This window comes from Hyla sarda, chromosome 9 (genome assembly GCF_029499605.1).
Source record: "Hyla sarda isolate aHylSar1 chromosome 9, aHylSar1.hap1, whole genome shotgun sequence".
Lineage (NCBI taxonomy): Eukaryota > Metazoa > Chordata > Amphibia > Anura > Hylidae > Hyla > Hyla sarda.
The window spans coordinates 79,503,959-79,515,629 of record NC_079197.1 but is presented as its reverse complement, the minus strand read 5'-3'; positions in this window follow the sequence as shown (position 1 = coordinate 79,515,629).

The following is an 11,671-nucleotide window of genomic DNA, read 5'->3' as shown; positions in this document are numbered from 1 at the left end:
AGGAGACTGAGGATGGAGTGCATGGGGTGATGAGGATGGAGTGCATGGGGTGTATGGGGGTGATGAGGAGACTGAGGATGGAGTGCATGGGGTGATTAGGAGACTGAGGATGGAGTGTATGGGGTGATGAGGAGACTGAGGATGGAGTGCATGGGGTGATTAGGAGACTGAGGATGGAGTGTATGGTGTGATGAGGAGACTGAGGATGGAGTGCATGGGTTGTATGGGGTGAAGAGGATGGAGTGCATGGGGTGTATGGGGTGATGAGGAGACTGAGGATGGAGTGCATGGGGTGATTAGGAGACTGAGGATGGAGTGCATGGGGTGTATGGGGTGATGAGGAGACTGAGGATGGAGTGCATGGGGTGATTAGGAGACTGAGGATGGAGTGTATGGGGTGATGAGGAGACTGAGGATGGAGTGCATGGGGTGATTAGGAGACTGAGGATGGAGTGTATGGGGTGATGAGGAGACTGAGGATGGAGTGCATGGGTTGTATGGGGTGAAGAGGATGGAGTGCATGGGGTGTATGGGGTGATGAGGAGACTGAGGATGGAGTGCATGGGGTGATTAGGAGACTGAGGATGGAGTGCATGGGGTGATGAGGAGACTGAGGATGGAGTGCATGGGGTGATGAGGAGACTGAGGATGGAGTGCATGGGGTGTATGGGGGTGATGAGGAGACTGAGGATGGAGTGCGTGGGGTGTATGGGGGTGATGAGGATGGAGTGCATGGGGTGTATGGGGTGATGAGGAGACTGAGGATGGAGTGCATGGGGTGTATGGGGTGATGAGGATGGAGTGCATGGGGTGTATGGGGTGATGAGGATGGGGTGTATGGGGGTGATGAGGAGACTGAGGATGCAGTGCATGGGTTGTATGGGGTGAAGAGGATGGAGTGCATGGGGTGTATGGGGTGATGAGGAGACTGAGGATGGAGTGCATGGGGTGATGAGGAGACTGAGGATGGAGTGCATGGGGTGATGAGGAGACTGAGGATAGAGTGCATGGGGTGATGAGGAGACTGAGGATGGAGTGCATGGGGTGATGAGGATGGAGTGCATGGGGTGATGAGGAGACTGAGGATGGAGTGCATGGGGTGATGAGGAGACTGAGGATGGAGTGCATGGGGTGATGTGGAGACTGAAGATGGAGTGCATAGGGTGATGAGGAGACTGAGGATGGAGTGCGTGGGATGATGAGGAGACTGAGGATGGAGTGCATGGGGTGATGAGGAGACTGAGGATGGAGTGCATGGGGGTGATGAGAAGACTGAGGATGGAGTGCATGGGGTGTATGGGGTGATGAGGAGACTGAGGATGGAGTGCATGGGGTGTATGGGGGTGATGAGGAGACTGAGGATGGAGTGCGTGGGGTGTATGGGGTGATGAGGAGACTGAGGATGGGGTGTGTGGGGTGATGAGGAGACTGAGGATGGAGTGCATGGGGTGATGAGGAGACAGAGGATGGAGTGCATGGGGTGATGAGGAGACTGAGGATGGAGTGCATGGGGTGAGGAGGAGACTGAGGATGGAGTGCATGGGGTGAGGAGGAGACTGAGGATGGAGTGCATGGGGTGATGAGGAGACTGAGGATGGAGTGCATGGGGTGATGAGGAGACTGAGGATGGAGTGCATGGGGTGTATGGGGTGATGAGGAGACTGAGGATGGGGTGCATGGGGTGATGAGGAGACTGAGGATGGGGTGCGTGGGGTGTATGGGGTGATGAGGAGACTGAAGATGGGGTGTGTGGGGTGTATGAGGTGATGAGGAGACTGAGGATGGGGTGATGAGGAGACCGAGGATGGGTTGTGTGGGGTGTATGGGGTGATGAGACTGAAGATAGGGTGTGTGGGGTGTATGGGGTGATGAGAAGACTGAGGATGGGGTGTATGGGGTGATGAGGAGACTGAGGATGGGGTGCGTGGGGTGTATGGGGTGATGAGGAGACTGAGGATGGGGTGTATGGGGCGATGAGGAGACCGAGGATAGGTTGTGTGGGGTGTATGGGGTGATGAGACTGAAGATGGGGTGCGTGGGGTGTATGGGGGTGATGAGACTGAGGATGGGGTGCGTGGGGTGTATGGGGTGATGAGGAGACTGAGGATGGGGTATATGGGGGTGATGAGGAGACTGAGGATGGAGTGCATGGGGTGATGAGGAGACCGAGGATGGAGTGTGTGGGGTGTATGGGGTGATGAGACTGAGGATGGGGTGCATGGGGTGTATGGGGGAGATGAGGAGACTGAGGATGGGTTGTGTGGGGTGTATGGGGGGATAAGACTGAGGAAGGGGTGCGTGGGGTGTATGGGGGAGATGAGGAGACTGAGGATGGGTTGCGTGGGGTGTATGGGGTGATGAGGAGACTGAGGATGGAGTGCATGGGGTGATGAGGAGACCGAGGATGGAGTGTGTGGGGTGTATGGGGTGATGAGACTGAGGATGGGGTGTATGGGGGTGATGATTAGACTGAGGATGGGTTGTGTGGCGTGTATGAGGGGATAAGACTGAGGAAGGGGTGCGTGGGGTGTATGGGGGAGATGAGGAGACTGAGGATGGGTTGCGTGGGGTGTATGGGGTGATTCAGTGGTGTATAGTGATTGGCAGTATTATATTAATAGAGTACAGTGGTTGGCAGTATTATATTCAGGGGAACAGTATTTGTCAGTATTATATTCGGGGGTACAGTGGTTGGCAGTATTATATTCAGGGGGTACAGTATTTGGCAAGGTTATAATGATTATTGTCATCATACAGAGGATGAGGATCTACTGACAAATTAAGGAACCAATGATGTCCAGGTGTCAGACTCTGCAGAGAAGATGGAAGAAATCCTGGTGTCGGGACCAGAGGAAGAAGAAAAGTAAAGACAACAGAGAAGACGTCACTCAGGTCAGTGATATCATTGTGTATTTTCCTAACTGTCCCATCAGAGCTGTAGTCACTGATATCATTGTGTAGTCTCCTGACTGTCCCATCAGCTGTAGTCACTTCAGACATGATGGGAGTTGCAGCTTTCCAACATCACGGGAGCCACTTGAACCAAGGTGATTGGTGGGGGTCCCATGAGTCAGACCCCCACCATAAAAATGGGCTGTTTATTTTAAAATGCCTGAGCCTATTTTTGGTCCCAGTCTGGCCCTGCCTGTAAGTCACTTCTATCACTAAGGAGCAAAGGAACCAGGGGGTGCCAAGGGGTGTCGTGCTAAGTCCAGGGGTGTGAATGTAAAGGGGAGCACTGCCCTCTGCCTCCAAGCTAGATACGGGTCAGGCTGACCCGGGGGAGTACTCACTGGGCCGCACACAGAGGGAGAGGGGCCACCCGGAGCCCACCTCAGGAGCCGTTCCATCCACCTGTGGTGGACAAGGCAAGTGGCGACACTACATGCGCGGGGTAAGTGGAGGCCCTCCGGTGGGGTCTAGGTACATGAGGGGGCACAGTGCTGGGGGGGGGGCCCAGGCACATTCTTTGCACAGGGGCCCTCTACTGTCTGTGTCCGCCCCTGCTTTCATACTATATCCTTTTCTGTTTCTGACCACGTGCATGTTGGCTGGGAGGTGCAAGACGGTCACATGTTTTAAGTAATGCGATATGGTTCTCATATGCACAATTAATATTACTTTATGGTACTTAAAGGGAACTCTGGAAAAAAATGTTTTTTAAATCAACTGGTGCCAGAAAGTTAAACAGGATTTGTAAATAACTTCTATTTAAAAATCTTAATCATTCTAGTACTTTGCAGTATATCTGTAACATACAGCAGCTGATAAGAAATTTGTGAAGTTCTTATCAGTCTGACCACAGTGCTCTCTGCTGACACCTCTGTCTGTGTCAGGAACTGTCCAGAGCAGGAGAGGTTTTCTATGGGGATTTGGAATCGGGACAGTTCCTGACATGGACAGAGTTGTCGGCAGCGTGCACTGTGGTTAGGCTGAAAAGAAATTCACATATTTCTCTGTTTTTATATAGCAGTTAATAACTACTGGAAGAATTAAGATTTTTTTTTAAAAGAAGTAATTTACAAATCCTATTTTTAACTTTCTGGCACCAGTTGATTTGAAAACATTCATTTTCTACTTGTTTCCACCGGAGTTCCCCTTTTAAATCTGTCTGCATCAATGCTAATGGCTTGAATAGCCCTCATAAACTATATTACTTATGAAAATAATCTTTTTTTCACAAAATTGTGACATTTTGTGTTCAAGGAACACATCTTCTTGAAAAAGATGCATTCAGAATAACCAACATTCATTTCCTCATGTATATCAATCTCACTATGTACCTAAATCAATCGATAAGCTCATTGCTAGAGATGAACGAATCGAATGACTAATCCAAATTCTTTACGAATTTCGTGAAAAATTCTATTTGCAATGAATGCGAATATTGCCGCAATTCTATCACGCGAATCGCTTCATTTAACTCCACTGCGGTCTAGGCTTCAGGGCATCTAAAATGGCGGATCCACATGTGAGGACATGGGACAAGGAACCCTGGGTAGGCGGGATGACCCTGAATCACATGCAGGATGTAGCCTATCAGCAGCCAGTCACCCCTATGATGTCACAGCACTATATAATCGGCAGCCATATTCCGGCTAGTGACTTAATCTTTTCACTGCTGAGAGATAGGACAGACAGCGCTTTGTGTGTTACACAGAAAAGCTTTTTCCAGCAGCATTTCACCTCCTAGTCACGGCAGCGTTCTGGTGGACAGAGAGCAGTGCGTTTTTCACAGAAAATAATTTTTACTGGAGCCATTAATCTCCCAGTCACTTTCTACAGCATTGTATTAGAGAGAGGGGCAGAGAGCTGTGTGTTGCCTCATACATTTGAACAAGCTGGCTCAGCCGGAGAAACCTTAACAGAGGAGGAAGGAATAAGTTTTTAGCGCAACACTGTGTCTTTGTTCCACAACAAATGGTCTGCTGGTTATACTAGTCTGTAGACGGTATAATACCCAGCAGTCCATTCCTAATAGTCTTTGAGAGAGTGCAATTTTGGGTTTAGTACACAGCGACTGTGTGCTGCAGCACTATTGTGTACTGCTGGTGTTGTGCACAAATACGTTTTTTTTAAACGTACTGTACCGCATTTTTCTGCCCTCATAAGTGCATACCACATATGTACATCTAAGTAGTGTACTATGTTGTACCTGTTAATCTGTCAAGGGCCTAGATACTGTGAAAGGGCAGGCAAAAGTACACACCTGCTGCTGTTCTAGACAAATACTGTTTTAAAGGGGTACTCCGGTGGTTACTTTTTTTTTACTATATGGCATATTCTTTGTAAGTTTTTTTTTTTTTTTTGCAATATACCGTATATACTCGAGTATAAGCCGACCCGAATATAAGCCGAGGCCCCTAATTTCACCCCAAAATCCCAGGAAAAGTAATTGACTCAAGTATAAGCCTAGGGTGGGAAATACATCATCCCCCCCTGTCATCATCCAGACCCCCGTCATTAACACCCTCATCATCATCACCCTGTCATCATCCCCCCTTCATCATCACTGCCTGTCATCATCCCCCTTCATCATCACCGCCTGTCATCATCCCCTTGTCATCATCCCACACCCCCCCTTCATCATCCCCTTGTCATCATCCCCTTGTTATCATCCCCACCCCCTTCATCATCCCCTTGTCATCATCCCACCCCCCCTTCATCATCCCCCTGTCATCATTCCACACACCCCCCCTTCATCATCCCCTTGCCATAATTCCCCCCTTCATCATCCCCTTGTCATAATTCCCCCCCCCTTCATCATCCCCTTGTCATCATCACCAGATGTCATCATCATGGTCTTCAACCTGCGGACCTCCAGATGTTTCAAAACTACAACTCCCAGCAAGCCCGGGCAGCCATCGGCTGTCCGAGCTTGCTGGGAGTTGTAGTTTTGAAACCTCTGGAGGTCCGCAGGTTGAAGACCACTGCGGCCTTCGACATCATCCAGCCCCCTCTTACCCCCTTTAGTTCTGTACAGTACTCACCTCCGCTCGGCGCTGGTCCGGTGCTGCAGGACTGTCCGGTGGGGAGGTCGTCCGGTGGGATAGTGGTTCCGGGCTGCCATCTTCACCGGGGAGGCCTCTTCTCCGCGCTTCGGGCCCAGAATAGAGGCGTTGCCTTGACGATGACGCAGAGGAACGTTGGTAATGAACGTACCTCTGCGTCGTCGTCAAGGCAACGTGACTATTCCGGGGCCGGGCCCGAAGCGCGGAGAAGAGGCCTCCCCGGTGAAGATGGCAGCCCTGAACCACTATCCCACCGGACGACCTCCCCACCGGACAGTCCTGCAGCACCGGACCAGCGCCGAGCGGAGGTGAGTACTGTACAGAACTAAAGGGGGTGAGAGGGGGCTGGATGATGTTGAAGGCCGCGGTGGTCTTCAACCTGCGGACCTCCAGAGGTTTCAAAACTACAACTCCCAGCAAGCCCGGACAGCCGATGGCTGCCCGGGCTTGCTGGGAGTTGTAGTTTTGAAACCTCTGGAAGTCCGCAGGTTGAAGACCACTGAGGGCGGAAAGTTCACTCGAGTATAAGCCGAGGGGGGTGTTTTCAGCACAAAAAATCGTGCTGAAAAACTCGGCTTATACGGTACATGTGTTATATGTTTTGGCAGCATGTGTGTGTTTTGCTTACCTGTTTATTGGGCAGGAAGTTCTGTAGTTCAGAGGGTTTTCTTTTACTGTTGTCCACAGTTCTGAGTCTGTTGTGGACAAGATGTCACAGCTTTTTTTTTCCTTCTCTGTCTGCATGAGAAAAATAAGCCACGCCCCCTTATCTCATCCAGCTGAGTACACAGCTCCTCACCTCCCCTCCCCCCTGCTCTGTATTCTAAGGACGCAGGTCTGCACAGGAGAAGGACCTCACAGAGAAGATAAGTGTTATCTGAAGGGGAGGATGAGAAGGTGCACGGGCTGGGGATGTATGGACTGCAGGGAAATAAATCTCATATTGGGAATGATCTCTATATGTGGAGGGGGAGGGGGGACTCCTGAATGACACATGCTGGTAGTTGTAGTCCCTGTTGTGTGTGTGTGTGTATGCTAGTGTTTACAAACCACCTGTTGCAAAACTACAACTCCCAGCATGCCTTGACAGACTTTGGGCATGCTGGGAGTTGTAGATTTGCAACAGCCTGAGGCACACTGGTTGGGAAACACTGTTCTAGCCTATTCAGCATACACATCATGTTACATCAGTGTTTCCCAACCAGTGGGCCCCCAGCTGTTGCAAAACTAAAACTACATGCCCAAAGGCTGTCAGGACATGCTGGAAGTTGTAGTTTTGTAACACCACAGACTGAAGACTCCTGAATGACACATGCTGGGAGTTGTAGTCCCTTTTGTGTGCGTGTGTGTGTGTGTATGATAGTGTATCCCAACCAAGGCTGATTATATCAGTGTGCTGTGTATAAGGGGGCTGACCCAGGAAAATAGTAGGATGGGTAAAGGGCGGAACAAACAAACAACAAAAAAAGGAGCCGCCCCAAACCAGCAAGGCATGTGGCATGCTGGGATTTGTAGTTTTCAGCACAGCAAGAAACAGGAAATAGAAGCAAAGATAGGAAAACAAAATGGGGGATAAAAAGACAACAAAGAACGGAAAAAGAGTAGGCTAAACAACAAGAATAGAAATGAAACAAAACAAATAGGGTAAGTCAAAAACTGAAAAACACGTTGACCACCAGAGTACCCCTTTAAGCATAGTGAAGCATATTGTACTCCCCTCATATATGCACTAAGTTTGTTGGGCCGAGAAGTGCCAGGACATGATTCATCAGGCGCAGGCAGAGGTCGCAGCAGAGTAGGGGCTTGTGGCAGCAGGAGTCGCAGTGAGAGGTCTGAGCTCCCTGGTGTCAGCTAACAGTCGTGTATTGACCAGCAACCCAGCAGCCGTGATTGATCGGTTCACTTGGTCATCCACTTCATCCCAAGTGACATCTGACACTCCCAGTCAACAGTCGGTGGGTTCCTCAGACTCAACCTTCAGTTGGCATGACCCTCATGCTGCTGCTGCCATCTCCAGGCTCTTTCATTGTGCTGCCATAAGGTCTCCTCAAGCTGATGCTACCACCTCCAGGCTCTCTCATTGTGCTACTCTATGGTCTCCTCATGCTGATGCTACCACCTCCAGGCTCGGTCATTGTGCTGCCATATGGTCTCATGCTGATGCTGCCACCTCCAGGATCTCTCATTGTGCTGCTCTATGGTCTCCTCCTGCTGATACTACCACCTCCAGAATCTCTCATTGTGCTGCCATGGATACTGCAAAACATAACTAAGGTGCTGTCCCCAGTTACAGAAATCCCTCTGCATTAGACCACAAGTAAGTAGTGAGGATATTCATTAGCTAAAACTTGAGTTTTCTTAGGATAAAATATACATTATATATATATATATATATATATATATATATATGGACCCAAATTTTTTTTTTAAATCTAACAAAAGGAAAGGTGTGCAAAAAAACACCATGTGGCACCTACACCACCACCAAGTATTGGTGAACAGGAACATCTCCCTGTTTTCAACTAAAAACCATGGGAAATGGCAGTGTTTTTAGGTGGAAATAGAGGAATGTTCCTGTGTGGGGCCACCCTTTTGAGGACGAGTAACACTTGCCAATAAGGAAATTAACCCCTTAAGGACCCGGGTTTTTTCCATTTTTGTATTTTCGTTTTTTCCTCTTTACCTTTTAAAAATCATAACCCTTTTAATGTTGCACCTAAAAATCCATATGATGCCTAATTTTTTGCGCCACCAATTCTACTTTGTAATGACGTCAGTCATTTTACCCAAAAATCTACGGCGAAACGAAAAAAAAAATCAATGTGTGGCAAAGTTGAAAAAAAACACGCCATTTTGTAATTTTTGGGGGCTTCCGTTTCTACACAGTACATTTTTCGGTAAAAATTACACCTTCTCTTTATTCTGTAGATCCATACGATTACATTGATACCCTACTTATATAGGTTTGATTTTGTCGTGCTTCTATAAAAAATCATAACAGTGTAAATCATAACTACATGCAGGAAAATGTATACGTTTAAAATTGTCTTCTTCTGACCCCTATAACATTTTTAAATTTTTCCGCTAATGGGGCGGTATGAAAGTGTTACGCCGAGCGCTCCGGGTCCCCGCTCCTCCCCGGAGCGCTCACAGCGTTCTCCTGTTCGCAGCGCCCCGGTCAGACCCGCTGACCGGGTGCACTGCGATAATGTCCCTAGCCGGGATGCGATTCGTGATGCGGGACGCGCCCGCTCGCGGTGCGCATCCCGACCCGCTTACCAGACTCGCTCCCCGTCAGTGCTCTCCCGGCGCGCGCGGCCCCGCTCCCTAGGGCGTGCCGGTTCTTTGCGATTTAGAGGGCTGGTGCACCACTGATTGGCGCATGGTTTTTAATTAGTGTGTTCACCTGTGCACTTCCCTATATTACCTCACTTCCCCTGCACTTCCTTGATGGATCTTGTTGCCATTGTGCCAGTGAAAGCGTTCCTTGTGTATCCCTAGCCTGTGTTCCAGACCTCTTGCCGTTGCCCCTGACTACGATCCTTGCTGCCTGCCCTGACCTTCTGCTACGTCCGACCTTGCTCTTGTCTAATCCCTTGTACCGCGCCTATCTCAGCAGTCAGAGAGGTTGAGGCATTGCCGGTGGGTACGACCTGGTTGCTACCGCCGCTGCAAGACCATCCCGCTTTGCGGCGGGCTCTGGTGAAAACCAGTAGCAACTTAGAACCGGTCCACCGACACGGTCCACGCCAATCCCTCTCTGACACAGAGGATCCACCTCCAGCCTGCCGAATCCTGACAGAAAGCTCATTTTTTTGCGCTGTGATCTGAAGTTTTTAGCGGTACCATTTTCGTATAGATAGGACTTATTGATCTCATAGGACTCATTTTTTTCATGATATAAAAAGTGACCAAAAATATGCTATTTTGGACTTTGTAATGTTTTTGCGCGTACACCATTGACGGTGCGGTTTAATTAACGATATATTTTTATAATTCGGACATTTCCACACACGGCGATACCACATATGTTTCTTTTAATTTACACTATTTATTTTTATTTTTTTAATGGGAGAAGGCGGTTGATTAAAACTTTTCTTAGGGATGGGGGTTAAATGATCTTTATTCATTTTTTTTTTCCACTTTTTTTTTTGCAATGTTATAGCTCCCATAGGGGGCTATAACACTGCACAAACCTATTTTTACATAGGTCAATGGTTTCCCAGAAGAAAGTTTTGATTAATGATTCTGCCGCTTGACTGCTCATGCCTGGATCTCAGGCACTGAGCAGTCATTCGGCAATCGGACACCAGGAGGCAAGGTAAGGGACCCTCCTGCTGTGTCACAGCTGTTTGGGATCCTTTCGCCGCGGACATCCCGAACAGCCCCCTGAGCTAACCGACAATAATTTACTTTCCCTTTAGACGTGGCATTCAACTTTGAACACTGCATCTAAAGGGTTAATAGTGCGCGGCCCCGCATTATAGAACGGGAGCGGACTCATGACGTACCAGTACGTCATCGGTCCTTAGGGGGTTAATAGTGCGAGAGTAGGGCCTTACAGGTGAAGTTCCCCCCCCCCCACCTGTTACAATGGACAATACACTGGTCCCTTCCACCCTTTTAGAGGTCTTTGCATCGCATCAATACTTGGTAGTGTAGGTGGCACATGGTGTTTTTTGCACACCTTTCCTTTTGTTAGATTTCAATTTTTATATATATATTTTTCAACTGGTGCCAGAAAGTTAAGCAGGTTTGTAAATTCTATTAAAAAATCTAAATCCTTCCAGTACTTATTAGCTGTTGAATATTACAGAGGAATTTCTTTTTTTTTTTTTCCGTATTAAAGATTTTATCGAAGTTTACAAGATAAACAAGACAAGATAAGATAAAGATAAACAAGTCATCCATGGTTGTGAGCCAATACAGGTTAGGCAAACAAAATGCAAATATAATATGACTTGCAATGTAGATAGGTAAGTTCCTCATAACATATTACGAATGGAGTATGCCTACAGAGGTCCCTGACAAGCAGGAACGGCAATCAGAGCAGTATACCATATCATGACTCTTGCTAACGTTCGGAAGGATGGCAGGTATTAACGTCTGTGGTTCAGAAACTACGTAAGGCACTAGTATAACCAATATCTAACTTCTACAGATCCCCTTTTCGGGACCTGCAGCGAACATAGGCATGTAAAGTATAAAAAAAAAACTGCAGGAACAATAACCCATACATTTGGGGTGTGGGGGGGGGGGAAGAAGTGTAGAAGAGGGAAAGAAAGTGTGAGAGGGAGAGAGGAGGAAGAGGAGAAGGATATCAAGAGAAAAAGAGGGAAACAAGAGAAAAGAAGGAGAATTACCAGACAAGAGGGCTAGTGCATAGAGCTATGTCTACAGGTAATATGCTGCAATCACAGTACTAGTGGGCGAACTGACCTTCAGGAGAGACGAGTGGACTGGGTCCCCAGGCACCGCCGAAAAGAGTGGCGGCAGTATCAAATCCTCCGAGAGTCAGGAACTAGGATTACCATTCTGTTCTGGGTGTATGGACCTAAATTCAGAAGGAATTTCTTTTCTTTTTGGAACACAGAGCTCTCTGCTGACATCTCTGTCCATTTTAAGAAATGTCCAGAGTAGGAGAAATTCCCCATAGCAAA